This window comes from Drosophila sechellia, unplaced genomic scaffold (genome assembly GCF_004382195.2).
Source record: "Drosophila sechellia strain sech25 unplaced genomic scaffold, ASM438219v1 Y_39, whole genome shotgun sequence".
NCBI lineage: Eukaryota > Metazoa > Arthropoda > Insecta > Diptera > Drosophilidae > Drosophila > Drosophila sechellia.
The window spans coordinates 172,002-186,191 of record NW_022611417.1 but is presented as its reverse complement, the minus strand read 5'-3'; positions in this window follow the sequence as shown (position 1 = coordinate 186,191).

Here is a 14,190-nt window from a genome sequence, read left to right as displayed (position 1 = left end):
ATCAAGACACAAAATTGACATACGAAACAACTTCCGAAATATTTAACACAAGGGAAAAATACGTGATAGATTTTTATCTTCCGGGAAACCAAATCTTCCTATCTTGTATTGATATTTATTCGAAATTAAGTAGAAGTAAAAAGTAGAGATTGCCTAGAAGCGAAAAGAGCCATTACCAAAATATTCAATGACATGGGAAAGCCACAGGAAATTAAAGCGGACAAAGATTCAGCTTTTATGTGCATAGCTTTGCAAAACTGGTTAAGATCCGAAGGTGTTGCAATTTCTGTAACAACTAGTAAAAATGGTGTGTCCGACATAGAAAGATTTCACAAGACCGTAAGCGAAAAACTAAGATTCATTGGAAACGAACAAAATATTGAAGAAAGGTGTACAAAATTCGAAAAAATATTATAAATATACAATCACAAAACCAAACATAATAGCACTAAACGATATCCAGCGGACATTTTTCTATATGCAGGTAGACCAGACGTACAACAAAACAAAATCGATAAGATCGAATATCTTAATAAGAATAAGCATGAAGTTGACATAAAATATAGACAGGCTCCACTTGTAATGAGTAAAATCACTAATCCATTAAAAAAGACAGGAAAAATTGAACAAGTGGACAGTAAACATTTTAAAGAGACAAACCGCGGCAGGAAAATCGTTCATTATAAATCAAAGTTTAAGAAACAGAAAAAGTTTAATAAGAGTAAATACTATAATTCCAGACCAATGAAGAGCAAGACACACAGCACATTCCTAATAATGCTTAGTTGCATTTTATCATTTATCAACATCCTTAATTGCAGCAATTCCAAACTGGAACAATGGAAATTCCAACCACCTACGAATACCATTATTTGAGTATAAACATAACAAAGACAATGCTAATGTTCGAAAACCTAGTAACTGAAGCAAATGACTATCCCAATGTACCACAGATACAATATTTAGGCGATAAACTAACTTAGGAAGTAAATGGTTTAAGAATGATTCAGCGAAGCCAAAGAGGTCTTTTAAACGTAGTAGGGAAAGCTTATAAATACTTATTCGGTATATTAGATGAAGACGACAGGGAAGAGCTAGAAGAAAAAATTAATAACATGTCAGAAGACTCCGTAAAAACCCATGATCTAAATATGATTGTCGACATAATCAACAGAGGTATTGACATAATAAATAGGCTCAAGTTAGAAAAAGATCAAAACCAACAAATTGCAATACTTATATTCAACCTACAACAGTTCATAGAATACATAGAAGATATAGAGTTAGGTATGCAATTACTAGACTAGGAATGTAATGATAATTAGTTTGACTCTGTATTCAGCATATAAGCTTAAAAATATACCTTAGAAAATTATTGTCAAATATTGTAAACAAAAAGAAGAACATCCGCACCTAGAAACTAATGTCAATGAAAATATTCAACTTTTTTTTTTTTTTGGAGTAACTAATTCTATTTATTAAGATTTCAAAAGGAATCGTTCAGTAATTCCTCTGAACTTAACCTAATGTGTGATAAAGATAAATGAGACCAAGTGGTATCTTAATTATAAAGTACAAAAGAAAATGTAATATGTTATGTTATCCTCCGGGTAAGGAGATCGCTGGGGTGTACCCTCTTCAGTCTTCGGAGAGAGATGGGATCAGCTAGGATAGTTGCTAGTCGGTTCTGGTGGGCCATAAGCCTGTCGGCATAACGGCTGCTGTGGAAATTAATCTGATCCCCAAGAAGGGTAACTTTCAGATCTCTTTCGATGACTATGTTCGTCACGTACCAGGGGAGCCCAGATGCGTGACGTGCAGCTCTTGACTGGACCACACGGAGCCTATTAAGCTGGGATTTGGCGGCAGTTCCCCACACCTGGATGGCATAACTCCACGTTGGAGCGAGAATGGCTTTGATTAAAAGAGCCTTAGAGCTCATTTGAAGTTTGCTGGAGTGGAAGAGCCAGTCGAGCTTTTTTAGCTTCGCCAGTGACTTTGATTTGACCGACGTGATGTGGGCCCCCAGGTCAGTCTCCGATCTAGATGAACTCCTAGGTAGCAGTGCGATCTAGCATTGGTGATAGGGCTTCCATTGAAGGTCAGATCTGTGCAGGTTCCGGGTCGCAGGGAAAAAGTTACACAGGCTGACTTTGAGGAGTTAATGGCCACATTCCATTTGGCAGTCCATTTTTCGATTGCGTGCAGCCAATCCTGGACCGCGTTGGAGGCAGTTTGCAGTGAAGGATGAGACGCCAGCATGGCAGTGTCATCGGCGTAAGTGGCCAGGAGCAGCTGAGCCGGGGGGACTTCGGCGTTGTTTGCGGGAGATGGCATGTCAGCAGTGTACAGGGTGTATAGGAAGGGCCCAAGAACACTTCCCTGTGGAACTCCTGCATGAATCTCCTCCAGGCTGGATCGAGCATCACGCACTGCAACGTCGAACGTCCGATTAGAGATGAACGATCTCAGGATGTCATAGTAGGGAGCAGGAAGGAGAGTTTTCATCTTGTATAGAAGGCCCTCATGCCACACCTTGTCAAACGCTTGCTTCACGTCTAGAAAGACGCCGACCGTGTAGAGTTTGTGCTCGAAGCCATGCGTCACCTGGTTTACCAGTCGATGTATTTGTTCAGGGCAGCCGTGGGACTTCCTGAAACCAAATTGGTGTGGAGGTATATGGTTCACTACTTGCGGCAGTTCCATCAGGCGGGCTAAGAGTATTCTCTCAAAAATCTTAGAGAATGTTGATAGCAGGCTGATTGGGCGATATGCATCGATCTGCGTTGGCGGCTTTCCGGCTTTAGGTATCATAATGATACGTGCTCGCTTCCATTGCCTTGGAAAGTGCCCTAGCCTTAGCATGGCATTAAAAATTTTTACTAAGGCTAGGACTCCTTTGCGTGGCAGAGACTTCGCAGCACGGTTGTCGATGCTATCGTAACCAGGGGTTTTCTTGATGTGTAGCGCCTTACCAAGAAAACCCGTACAACAATTCTCAAACGCAGGTCGACAACCATTCATTCCACACTTGGCTTATGTTCCACAGACCCCTAGAATAACTCATTATGTACCACAACGACAATATGGAGGGAATTATTAACAACACTATGGCAACCTACCAACAAAGCCACCAAGACCATCGGTCCCAAAGCCACAACCTAGGCCAGAGCCTATGGACATAGATAGATGTATGCAGACAAAACAAGTTAACTACATGAGCAGACCCAGATTTGGACAGCAAGAAAAGAGACCCTCACCACAAGGACTAAACGGACTGCCAGACAAAAAAAAGAGAAATTTTCATATAAACACCGTTAGCGAACAAACTACAGAGTACAACGATGAACCAACAGGAACTGATGAAGCAACTCTCAATGAATACTATTCAGATATCTCAGATTTCGAGCAGAATACAGACGAGGCAGAATATACTGAATTACATTTTTTAGAGTATAACCCTCTTTGTTACCCAACTTCCAATCTAAAGCAGGTAATGGAGAGCTGATCAACATTCTGATAGACACCGGATCCAACAAAAATTACAACCAACCAAGATTAGCTAAACACCAATTAAAAACAACCAACCCTTTTTCGTTAACTCTGTGGGCGGAACAGTTCTTATAACACACCATACAATCGCCAATACTTTCGACCTAAAAACTACTTTTATTAAATTTTTTATACTAATCTCCTTAAAGACCTTCGATGCCATTATCGGAAACGATACACTGCTCGAAGTAAATGCCCAAATTAATATGCAAAAGGGGTATATTTCAATACAGAATAAAAAAAGAATTAAAATAAAGCAGAAAACCTCACGCGAAGTCAACAAATTGGATACTCAAGTAGAACACGCTACAGAAACTCAAAAGAAACATTTAAGAACTATTTGCTCAAAGCCCCTTACAGCCCTTTTAAGAGGGGAAAAGGGCCGAGGCCGTATTTCAAAAAATGCCTCAAACAGAACGCTAATCGACCTGGACGAAAACGCTAGGGAAGCATTCAATAAACTAAAACAAACTCTAGCTTCCGAAGAAGTCATGCTGGCTTATCCAGATTATAGTGAAGAATTCCAATTAACCACCGATGCCTCATATTATGTCATAGGTATTACCTCAGGAGGACAAACCAATAATGTTTAATTCTAGAACCATAAGTAAGGCAGAAGAAAGTGACGCACCGAACAAAAAAGAAATGCTGGCCATAATTTGGTCAATACAAACTCTTCGAAATTTGTTGTATGGTCCAACCAAAATAAAGATATCACGAGTCTCTCACACACCCAACCAATCCAAAAAGCCGTAACAATCAAATGAAAAGATTGAAAGCAATTTTAGAAGAATACACCCACAAACTTTTGCACAAACCTGGCAAGGCAAACGTGGTAGACCTCCCTTGCAAACGCATGGAGAACTAAATGCTATGACAGAAACCGTGCACAGTAGTTTCAGCTCTCCCGAAAAACTAATACCTATGGCAGAAGAACCAATAAATGTGTTTAAAATTCAAATACTGCTATCTTTAGGAAATAAATCTTACAAATTTAAAATTGTTTTTCCAGCATATCACAGACACACTATTATAGAACCAATATTCAATTCAGAAAATTTGATACAAATTCTAAAAGAAAGACTCAATCCGTGCGTCAATGGAATCTACACGGACGAGGAAACCTTAGGGAAACTACAAGAAATGTATCCACTTTTTAATAATTACAAAACCAGATTCTCTAATAAAATAGTTACACCCCTGACAGACGAAAATGAAAACGCAATTATATCCGAACACAGGAGAGCACACCGCAATAGCAGCGAAAACAAATAGCAGCTGTAAGAAAAAGTATATTTTCCACAAATGAGGGCTAAAATCACAAAAATAACGAAGGAGTGTCAGACCAGCAAAGAACAAAAATACGAAAGACACCCAAATAAGCCAGAGCTACAGAGCACGGCAAATTATTCATGTCGGCTTTTATCTCACATGTAAACTCACAGCAATAGATAAATTTTCTAAATTCGCACAAGCTAAAATAGTCAATTCACGAGCAACCCAAGACATTAAACAGCCCCTGAAAGAAAGATTAATAAACTTCGGTATTCCTGAAGAAGTGATAATAGATAACGAAAAGTCCCTTGGATCAGGTCCCATAATGCGGATGCTGCAAGACCAGTTCAATATAAAGTTCTATAAAGCACCACCCTACAACAGCTCAGCCAACGGTCAGATCGAACGCTTTCATTCAACTCTTTCAGAAATTATTAGACAGACAGCAAAAAGCCGGAAAATTACACAATTCATTAAACGACCTTATAGAGAGATCAGTTGTCAAATATAATTATTCAATACACTCAACCACAAGCAGGAAACCGGTCGATTTATTCTTTGGCAGAAAAGTATCTCTGGACCTAAACTACTACAAACAGAAAGACAGAAAATTACGGACAAAATCAAGCTCACGCAAGAAAAAGATCTAGCTCACCATAATAAAAGTAGGAATCAGATAAAAATACTGTCCTGGACAAGAAATATTCGTACAAAACAATAAAAGATTAGGAACAAAGTTGTCACCCAGAGACAAAAAAAGAAATTGTCAAGGAAAACAGAAACACTACAGTACTAGCAGAAAGCGGGAGAATAATTTATAAAAAACTAATTCGAAATTAAACACCGTCATTTACAGAGCCCTTCTGACTGTGTGCGCTGCGGACGTACAAATAACGGACTACACTAATTCTGAAATTGTGACACTGACTACAGGACTAGCCAGGGTTCAAACAGGGATCTTTCGATTAATCCATATTATTGACATTGAGGAATATGAAAAAATAAACCAGACAGCCTTAATGAAATTAAAAACTTACGACCCAATCCTATCCTTCATAATAGAGGAAGTCAGGATTTCTAAAAACCTAATCAATAGCTAGAAGATCAGGAGTATAAAGATAAGATATATAGATCAAATAGGTAGTGCTTGGGAATGGCTGGCTGGATCCCCAGATATCAGAGATTTTGATATAATTCAAGAAAAAATAAATTCAGATTTAACTAACAACGATAACCAGGTTATTCTTAATTGACTTATCATTGACAAAATAAATAAAATCATTCTGGCCAATAGAAATTTAATAAACTGCCTAAAATATGAAGGAGACGCTCAAAGGGATACTATCACTACATTAATGTTTTTTTTTTTTTTTTTTTTTTTTGTAAATTTTATTAATTGGAATTAAACAAGTTTACTGCTACCTATGTGGCAGCTTTACCGGGTTTTACATAAAATTTTACAGCATAGGCATACCAATATATACGTTACTTATACATTACTTTACAAATTAAGTTATTCTAACAATATTTAATTGATTTCTTTTCCATGAACAAATAATTATAATAATCTCGATGGGAGATCATGTGGGTGGAATCTTTTTAGCCTTCTTTTTTTCGGGTGGCTTCTCGCCAGGGTGTTGGGGTGGAAACCTAGTCGCCGCATATAACTTTCCGCATGAGTCCTCAATACATCGCCTATCTTTGGAATATTAAGATCTCTTTCTATATCTCTGGTTCTCATGTACCAAGAGGAGTGACACAGTGATCTAACGACTTTACTTTGAGCAACTCTTATTTTATATTCCGTATATTTGCAACGCATACTTCCAAATTGGTGTCAGGATGGATTTATACAGGCGAACTTTATTTGCCAATGAGAGTTTGTTTCTCGGCAATAAGAGCCACGACATTTTTGCAGCCTTTGAAAGTACTACTTGCTTGATCATAGTCGTATGCGTTTGAAACTTTAGTCCTGTGTCCAAAATCACCCCGAGGTATTTGTAGAAGGACTCCTGTCGAAGTGTGGAGCCGAGCATGGAAATTCCAGAGCAGTTCAAAGGCCTTTTTGTGAATGTGACGCAAGCACATTTGCTGCAATTAATGCCGATATTCCATTCCGTTGCCCACTTCTTGGAGGCCGTCACATATTCCTGTAGGCCCCTGGCTGCATCACTTATGCTTGTACTCCTGACCATTACCGCGGTGTCATCTGCGTAGGTTGCAATAAGAACATTTTCGTGTTCAACTTCTGTACAGCACCAGGAATCCGGCATATCAGAAGTATACAGCGAATAAAGAGTCGGGCCTAAAACACTGCCTTGGGGTACTCCTGCTGAGATTGTACGCGTAGACGATTTGTCGCCATGGACAACCACACTGAACTGTCTGTTCCATAGAATGCTTTTGATAAGAAGAAATAGCTGTGGCGTCAAAATGGTCTTAAGCTTACTTAGAAGATCATCATACAAGACCCTATCAAAGGCTTGTTGTATATCCATGAATACAGTTGTTGTATACATCTTGTCCTCCATTGCATCCAAAGCAAATTTTGTCACTCGGTGTAGCTGTTCTGGAGTGCCATGACTTTTTCGGAAACCGAACTGCCACTTTGGAATAGCTTGGCTCACGCTTGGACGTTTGAGGATGCGTTCTAATATTACCCTTTCCAACATTTTCCCTAGCGCGGGTAGAAGACAAATGGGCCTATATGCATCTACTTCAGTGGGTTGCTTTCCAGGCTTCGGAATCATCGTTATGATTGCTGATTCCCATTTGCTTGGAAAGTGTCCCAGCCTTAGAGCGCTATTGAACAATAGGACTAAGAAAACTACAGCTTTGTGGGAAGGAGTTTGAGCGTCCTGTTATCAAGGAGGTCCTCACCAGGCGATTTTTAGGTTTGAGCTTTTTGATTTGAGTTACTACCTCTTCCAAAGTAACAGGGTTTGTGGGAAGGGCTATTTGAAAAGGTTGGTCCAAGAGTGTTAGCACCCTGTTTCGGTGCTCTGCCGGAGTAAGATTCAATGGCTTAAATCTATCCTCTAAGCTGCTTGCAAAGATATCGGCCTTCTCCTGACTGGAGCCGCACCAACCACCAGCCGGATTTCTGATGGAAGCCTTAGGAATAACTTGTCTTTTAAGGTTATTCGTGAGTTTCCACAGCGAGTAGTTAGTCGATGCATCAGGACTTGCATTTTGCAGCATTTGGTCAAAGTAGTCTTGTTTGTTTTCACCAGAAAACACTTTAGCTATGCGAGAAATTGGAAAACCAAAAATTTAGAACCAATTACGCAAATAATAGCCAAACCCATTTAAGAAAATTCGAAGGCCCTGGTAAGGGACCACCCCTACCAAGAAAACCCGTACAACAATTCTCAAACGCAGGTCGACAACCATTCATTCCACACTTGGCTTATGTTCCACAGACCCCTAGAATAACTCATTATGTACCACAACGACAATATGGAGGGAATTATTAACAACACTATGGCAACCTACCAACAAAGCCACCAAGACCATCGGTCCCAAAGCCACAACCTAGGCCAGAGCCTATGGACATAGATAGATGTATGCAGACAAAACAAGTTAACTACATGAGCAGACCCAGATTTGGACAGCAAGAAAAGAGACCCTCACCACTAGGACTAAACGGACTGCCAGACAAAAAAAGAGAAATTTTCATATAAACACCGCTAGCGAACAAACTACAGAGTACAACGATGAACCAACAGGAACTGATGAAGCAACTCTCAATGAATACTATTCAGATATCTCAGATTTCGAGCAGAATACAGACGAGGCAGAATATACTGAATTACATTTTTTAGAGTAGAACCCTCTTCGTTACCCAACTTCCAATCTAAAGCAGGTAATGGAGAGCTGATCAACATTCTGATAGACACCGGATCCAACAAAAATTACAACCAACCAAGATTAGCTAAACACCAATTAAAAACAACCAACCCTTTTTCGTTAACTCTGTGGGCGGAACAGTTCTTATAACACACCATACAATCGCCAATACTTTCGACCTAAAAACTACTTTTATTAAATTTTTTATACTTATACATTATCGGAAACGATACACTGCGCGAAGTAAATGCCCAAATTAATATGCAAAAGGGGTATATTTCAATACAGAATAAAAAAAGAATTAAAATAAAGCAGAAAACCTCACGCGAAGTCAACAAATTGGATACTCAAGTAGAACACGCTACAGAAACTCAAAAGAAACATTTAAGAACTATTTGCTCAAAGCCCCTTACAGCCCTTTTAAGAGGGGAAAAGGGCCGAGGCCGTATTTCAAAAAATGCCTCAAACAGAACGCTAATCGACCTGGACGAAAACGCTAGGGAAGCATTCAATAAACTAAAACAAACTCTAGCTTCCGAAGAAGTCATGCTGGCTTATCCAGATTATAGTGAAGAATTCCAATTAACCACCGATGCCTCATATTATGTCATAGGTATTACCTCAGGAGGACAAACCAATAATGTTTAATTCTAGAACCATAAGTAAGGCAGAAGAAAGTGACGCACCGAACAAAAAAGAAATGCTGGCCATAATTTGGTCAATACAAACTCTTCGAAATTTGTTGTATGGTCCAACCAAAATAAAGATATCACGAGTCTCTCACACACCCAACCAATCCAAAAAGCCGTAACAATCAAATGAAAAGATTGAAAGCAATTTTAGAAGAATACACCCACAAACTTTTGCACAAACCTGGCAAGGCAAACGTGGTAGACCTCCCTTGCAAACGCATGGAGAACTAAATGCTATGACAGAAACCGTGCACAGTAGTTTCAGCTCTCCCGAAAAACTAATACCTATGGCAGAAGAACCAATAAATGTGTTTAAAATTCAAATACTGCTATCTTTAGGAAATAAATCTTACAAATTTGAAATTGTTTTTCCAGCATATCACAGACACACTATTATAGAACCAATATTCAATTCAGAAAATTTGATACAAATTCTAAAAGAAAGACTCAATCCGTGCGTCAATGGAATCTACACGGACGAGGAAACCTTAGGGAAACTACAAGAAATGTATCCACTTTTTAATAATTACAAAACCAGATTCTCTAATAAAATAGTTACACCCCTGACAGACGAAAATGAAAACGCAATTATATCCGAACACAGGAGAGCACACCGCAATAGCAGCGAAAACAAATAGCAGCTGTAAGAAAAAGTATATTTTCCACAAATGAGGGCTAAAATCACAAAAATAACGAAGGAGTGTCAGACCAGCAAAGAACAAAAATACGAAAGACACCCAAATAAGCCAGAGCTACAGAGCACGGCAAATTATTCATGTCGGCTTTTATCTCACATGTAAACTCACAGCAATAGATAAATTTTCTAAATTCGCACAAGCTAAAATAGTCAATTCACGAGCAACCCAAGACATTAAACAGCCCCTGAAAGAAAGATTAATAAACTTCGGTATTCCTGAAGAAGTGATAATAGATAACGAAAAGTCCCTTGGATCAGGTCCCATAATGCGGATGCTGCAAGACCAGTTCAATATAAAGTTCTATAAAGCACCACCCTACAACAGCTCAGCCATCGGTCAGATCGAACGCTTTCATTCAACTCTTTCAGAAATTATTAGACAGACAGCAAAAAGCCGGAAAATTACACAATTCATTAAACGACCTTATAGAAAGATCAGTTGTCAAATATAATTATTCAATACACTCAACCACAAGCAGGAAACCGGTCGATTTATTCTTCGGCAGAAAAGTATCTCTGGACCCTAAACTACTACAAACAGAAAGACAGAAAATTACGGACAAAATCAAGCTCACGCAAGAAAAAGATCTAGCTCACCATAATAAAAGTAGGAATCAGATAAAAATTACTGTCCTGGACAAGAAATATTCGTACAAAACAATAAAAGATTAGGAACAAAGTTGTCACCCAGAGACAAAAAAAGAAATTGTCAAGGAAAACAGAAACACTACAGTACTATCAGAAAGCGGGAGAATAATTTATAAAAAACTAATTCGAAATTAAACACCGTCATTTACAGAGCCCTTCTGACTGTGTGCGCTGCGGACGTACAAATAACGGACTACACTAATTCTGAAATTGTGACACTAACTACAGGACTAGCCAGGTTCAAACAGGGATCTTTCGATTAATCCATATTATTGACATTGAGGAATATGAAAAAATAAACCAGACAGCCTTAATGAAATTAAAAACTTACGACCCAATCCTATCCTTCATAATAGAGGAAGTCAGGATTTCTAAAAACCTAATCAATAGCTAGAAGATCAGGAGTATAAAGATAAGATATATAGATCAAATAGGTAGTGCTTGGGAATGGCTGGCTGGATCCCCAGCCAGATCCAGGATATCATCCCAGGATATCAGAGATTTTGATATAATTCAAGAAAAAATAAATTCAGATTTAACTAACAACGATAACCAGGTTATTCTTAATTGACTTATCATTGACAAAATAAATAAAATCATTCTGGCCAATAGAAATTTAATAAACTGCCTAAAATATGAAGGAGACGCTCAAAGGGATACTATCACTACATTAATGTTTTTTTTTTTTTTTTTTTTTTTTTTTGTAAATTTTATTAATTGGAATTAAATATATTTGCAACGCATACTTCCAAATTGGTGTCAGGATGGATTTATACAGGCGAACTTTATTTGCCAATGAGAGTTTGTTTCTCGGCAATAAGAGCCACGACATTTTTGCAGCCTTTGAAAGTACTACTTGCTTGATCATAGTCGTATGCGTTTGAAACTTTAGTCCTGTGTCCAAAATCACCCCGAGGTATTTGTAGAAGGACTCCTGTCGAAGTGTGGAGCCGAGCATGGAAATTCCAGAGCAGTTCAAAGGCCTTTTTGTGAATGTGACGCAAGCACATTTGCTGCAATTAATGCCGATATTCCATTCCGTTGCCCACTGTAGGCCCCTGGCTGCATCACTTATGCTTGTACTCCTGACCATTACCGCGGTGTCATCTGCGTAGGTTGCAATAAGAACATTTTCGTGTTCAACTTCTGTACAGCACCAGGAATCCGGCATATCAGAAGTATACAGCGAATAAAGAGTCGGGACTAAAACACTGCCTTGGGGTACTCCTGCTGAGATTGTACGCGTAGACGGTTTGTCGCCATGGACAACCACACTGAACTGTCTGTTCGATAGAATGCTTTTGATAAGAAGAAATAGCTGTGGCGTCAAAATGGTCTTAAGCTTACTTAGAAGATCATCATACAAGACCCTATCAAAGGCTTGTTGTATATCCATGAATACAGTTGTTGTATACATCTTGTCCTCCATTGCATCCAAAGCAAATTTTGTCACTCGGTGTAGCTGTTCTGGAGTGCCATGACTTTTTCGGAAACCGAACTGCCACTTTGGAATAGCTTGGCTCACGCTTGGACGTTTGAGGATGCGTTCTAATATTACCCTTTCCAACATTTTCCCTAGCGCGGGTAGAAGACAAATGGGCCTATATGCATCTACTTCAGTGGGTTGCTTTCCAGGCTTCGGAATCATCGTTATGATTGCTGATTCCCATTTGCTTGGAAAGTGTCCCAGCCTTAGAGCGCTATTGAACAATAGGACTAAGAAAACTACAGCTTTGTGGGAAGGAGTTTGAGCGTCCTGTTATCAAGGAGGTCCTCACCAGGCGATTTTTTAGGTTTGAGCTTTTTGATTTGAGTTACTACCTCTTCCAAAGTAACAGGGTTTGTGGGAAGGGCTATTTGAAAAGGTTGGTCCAAGAGTGTTTGCACCCTGTTTCGGTTCTCTGCCGGAGTAAGATTCAATGGCTTAAATCTATCCTCTAAGCTGCTTGCAAAGATATCGGCCTTCTCCTGACTGGAGCCGCACCAACCACCAGCCGGATTTCTGATGGAAGCCTTAGGAATAACTTGTCTTTTAAGGTTATTCGTGAGTTTCCACAGCGAGTAGTTAGTCGATGCATCAGGACCTTCATTTTTCAGCATTTGGTCAAAGTAGTCTTGTTTGTTTTCACCAGAACCTTGTTAAGACGATTTGATAACCTTTTGTAAATATTGTGGGCGCATGCGTCTCCTGTTCTGGAAAATGCTCGTCTTGCTCTTCGTTTGAGATGTATGAGAACTGAAGCGTTTTGTGGAAGTATACTGCGTCAACTCTGGGTAGGAAAATTTCTGCTTCCTGGTGTATCAAGTGTCGCAGCTACGTGAATTTTGTCCATGAACATCACTAAAGCATCTTCGATGTCTTCTGGATAATTTATGTCCATGTTTAGGTTAATGCTTCTGTCTAGGACATTCCTAAATGTTTCGAGAGAGGAGTTAGGAGCTAGTAAGGATTTCTTTCTGGATTTATATTGGGGAGTGTGGCTTAATGTTGCTACTATAGGTAGGTGATCAGAAGATAGATCGTATTTTGTTTCAATTAAAAGTTTATTTGTTGGCACCCCATTTACGATTAAAAAGTCCAAAGCTGTTGTCGTCAGTCAAGTATTAGATGAGTAAAAGGTAGGTTCACCTGTAGCTAGAACTTCGCTAGAACTAGTTATGATGGCCTCTTGTAGTCGTTTTTCTCGACTGCTTGCCCTTAGGTGCTTAGCATTGTAATCCCCTCCTGCTATACACTTGGGGCCCAATGTGATCAGTAGCTGATCAAAATCGTTTTTAGTCCAACTTATTTGGAGGGAGATACAGAGAAGCTATTTTGATAATACCACCACTCGTTGGTACATCGAGACTGGTGACTTGTAAATCAGTGCGCATTGTTGATTTATTTTGATTGTGGCGAATATTGGCTTTGATGAAGATTGCAGAACCGTCTTTTGCGGTGTTACTTGGATGATTGGCATAATATTGTTCATAGCCAGGAGTGTATACTTTTAGTCCAGGGCGCATATGAGTTTCAGTAATAAGCATGATGTCTATGTGAGCAATAAGAAAGAGTCGAAGTTCTTCATTCTTCTGTACTAATCCTCTTGCGTTCCATAATCCGATTTTTAAGTTTAAGACTATCATTTTGTAGAAATCAGAACGTGGACTAGATCACGAAAAGCTTTGTTGGACTCAATTGTTTCCATGACTAATTTGAAAAGTTGATCCAATCTGGTTATTGTCCAAGATGCCTTCTCGAGAGTGGCAAGGTTCCTGTTAGAGTTGTATTGCTCGCCAGTATTTAGAGTGATTGTGTGCTTAGCAGGAACGCTGTAGTTGTTTTCAGCTTTAGTTCTTGTTATGTCAGCATTGGAGACTCCATTTCTGGCAGCTGACGACGACGCGTATTGTACATGGCGGATTTCATTATTTCTGTTAATGGTGTAGTTGTGTGGTCTAGGCCCTGGCTTTAATTTTTTACTCAATTCTATTCTG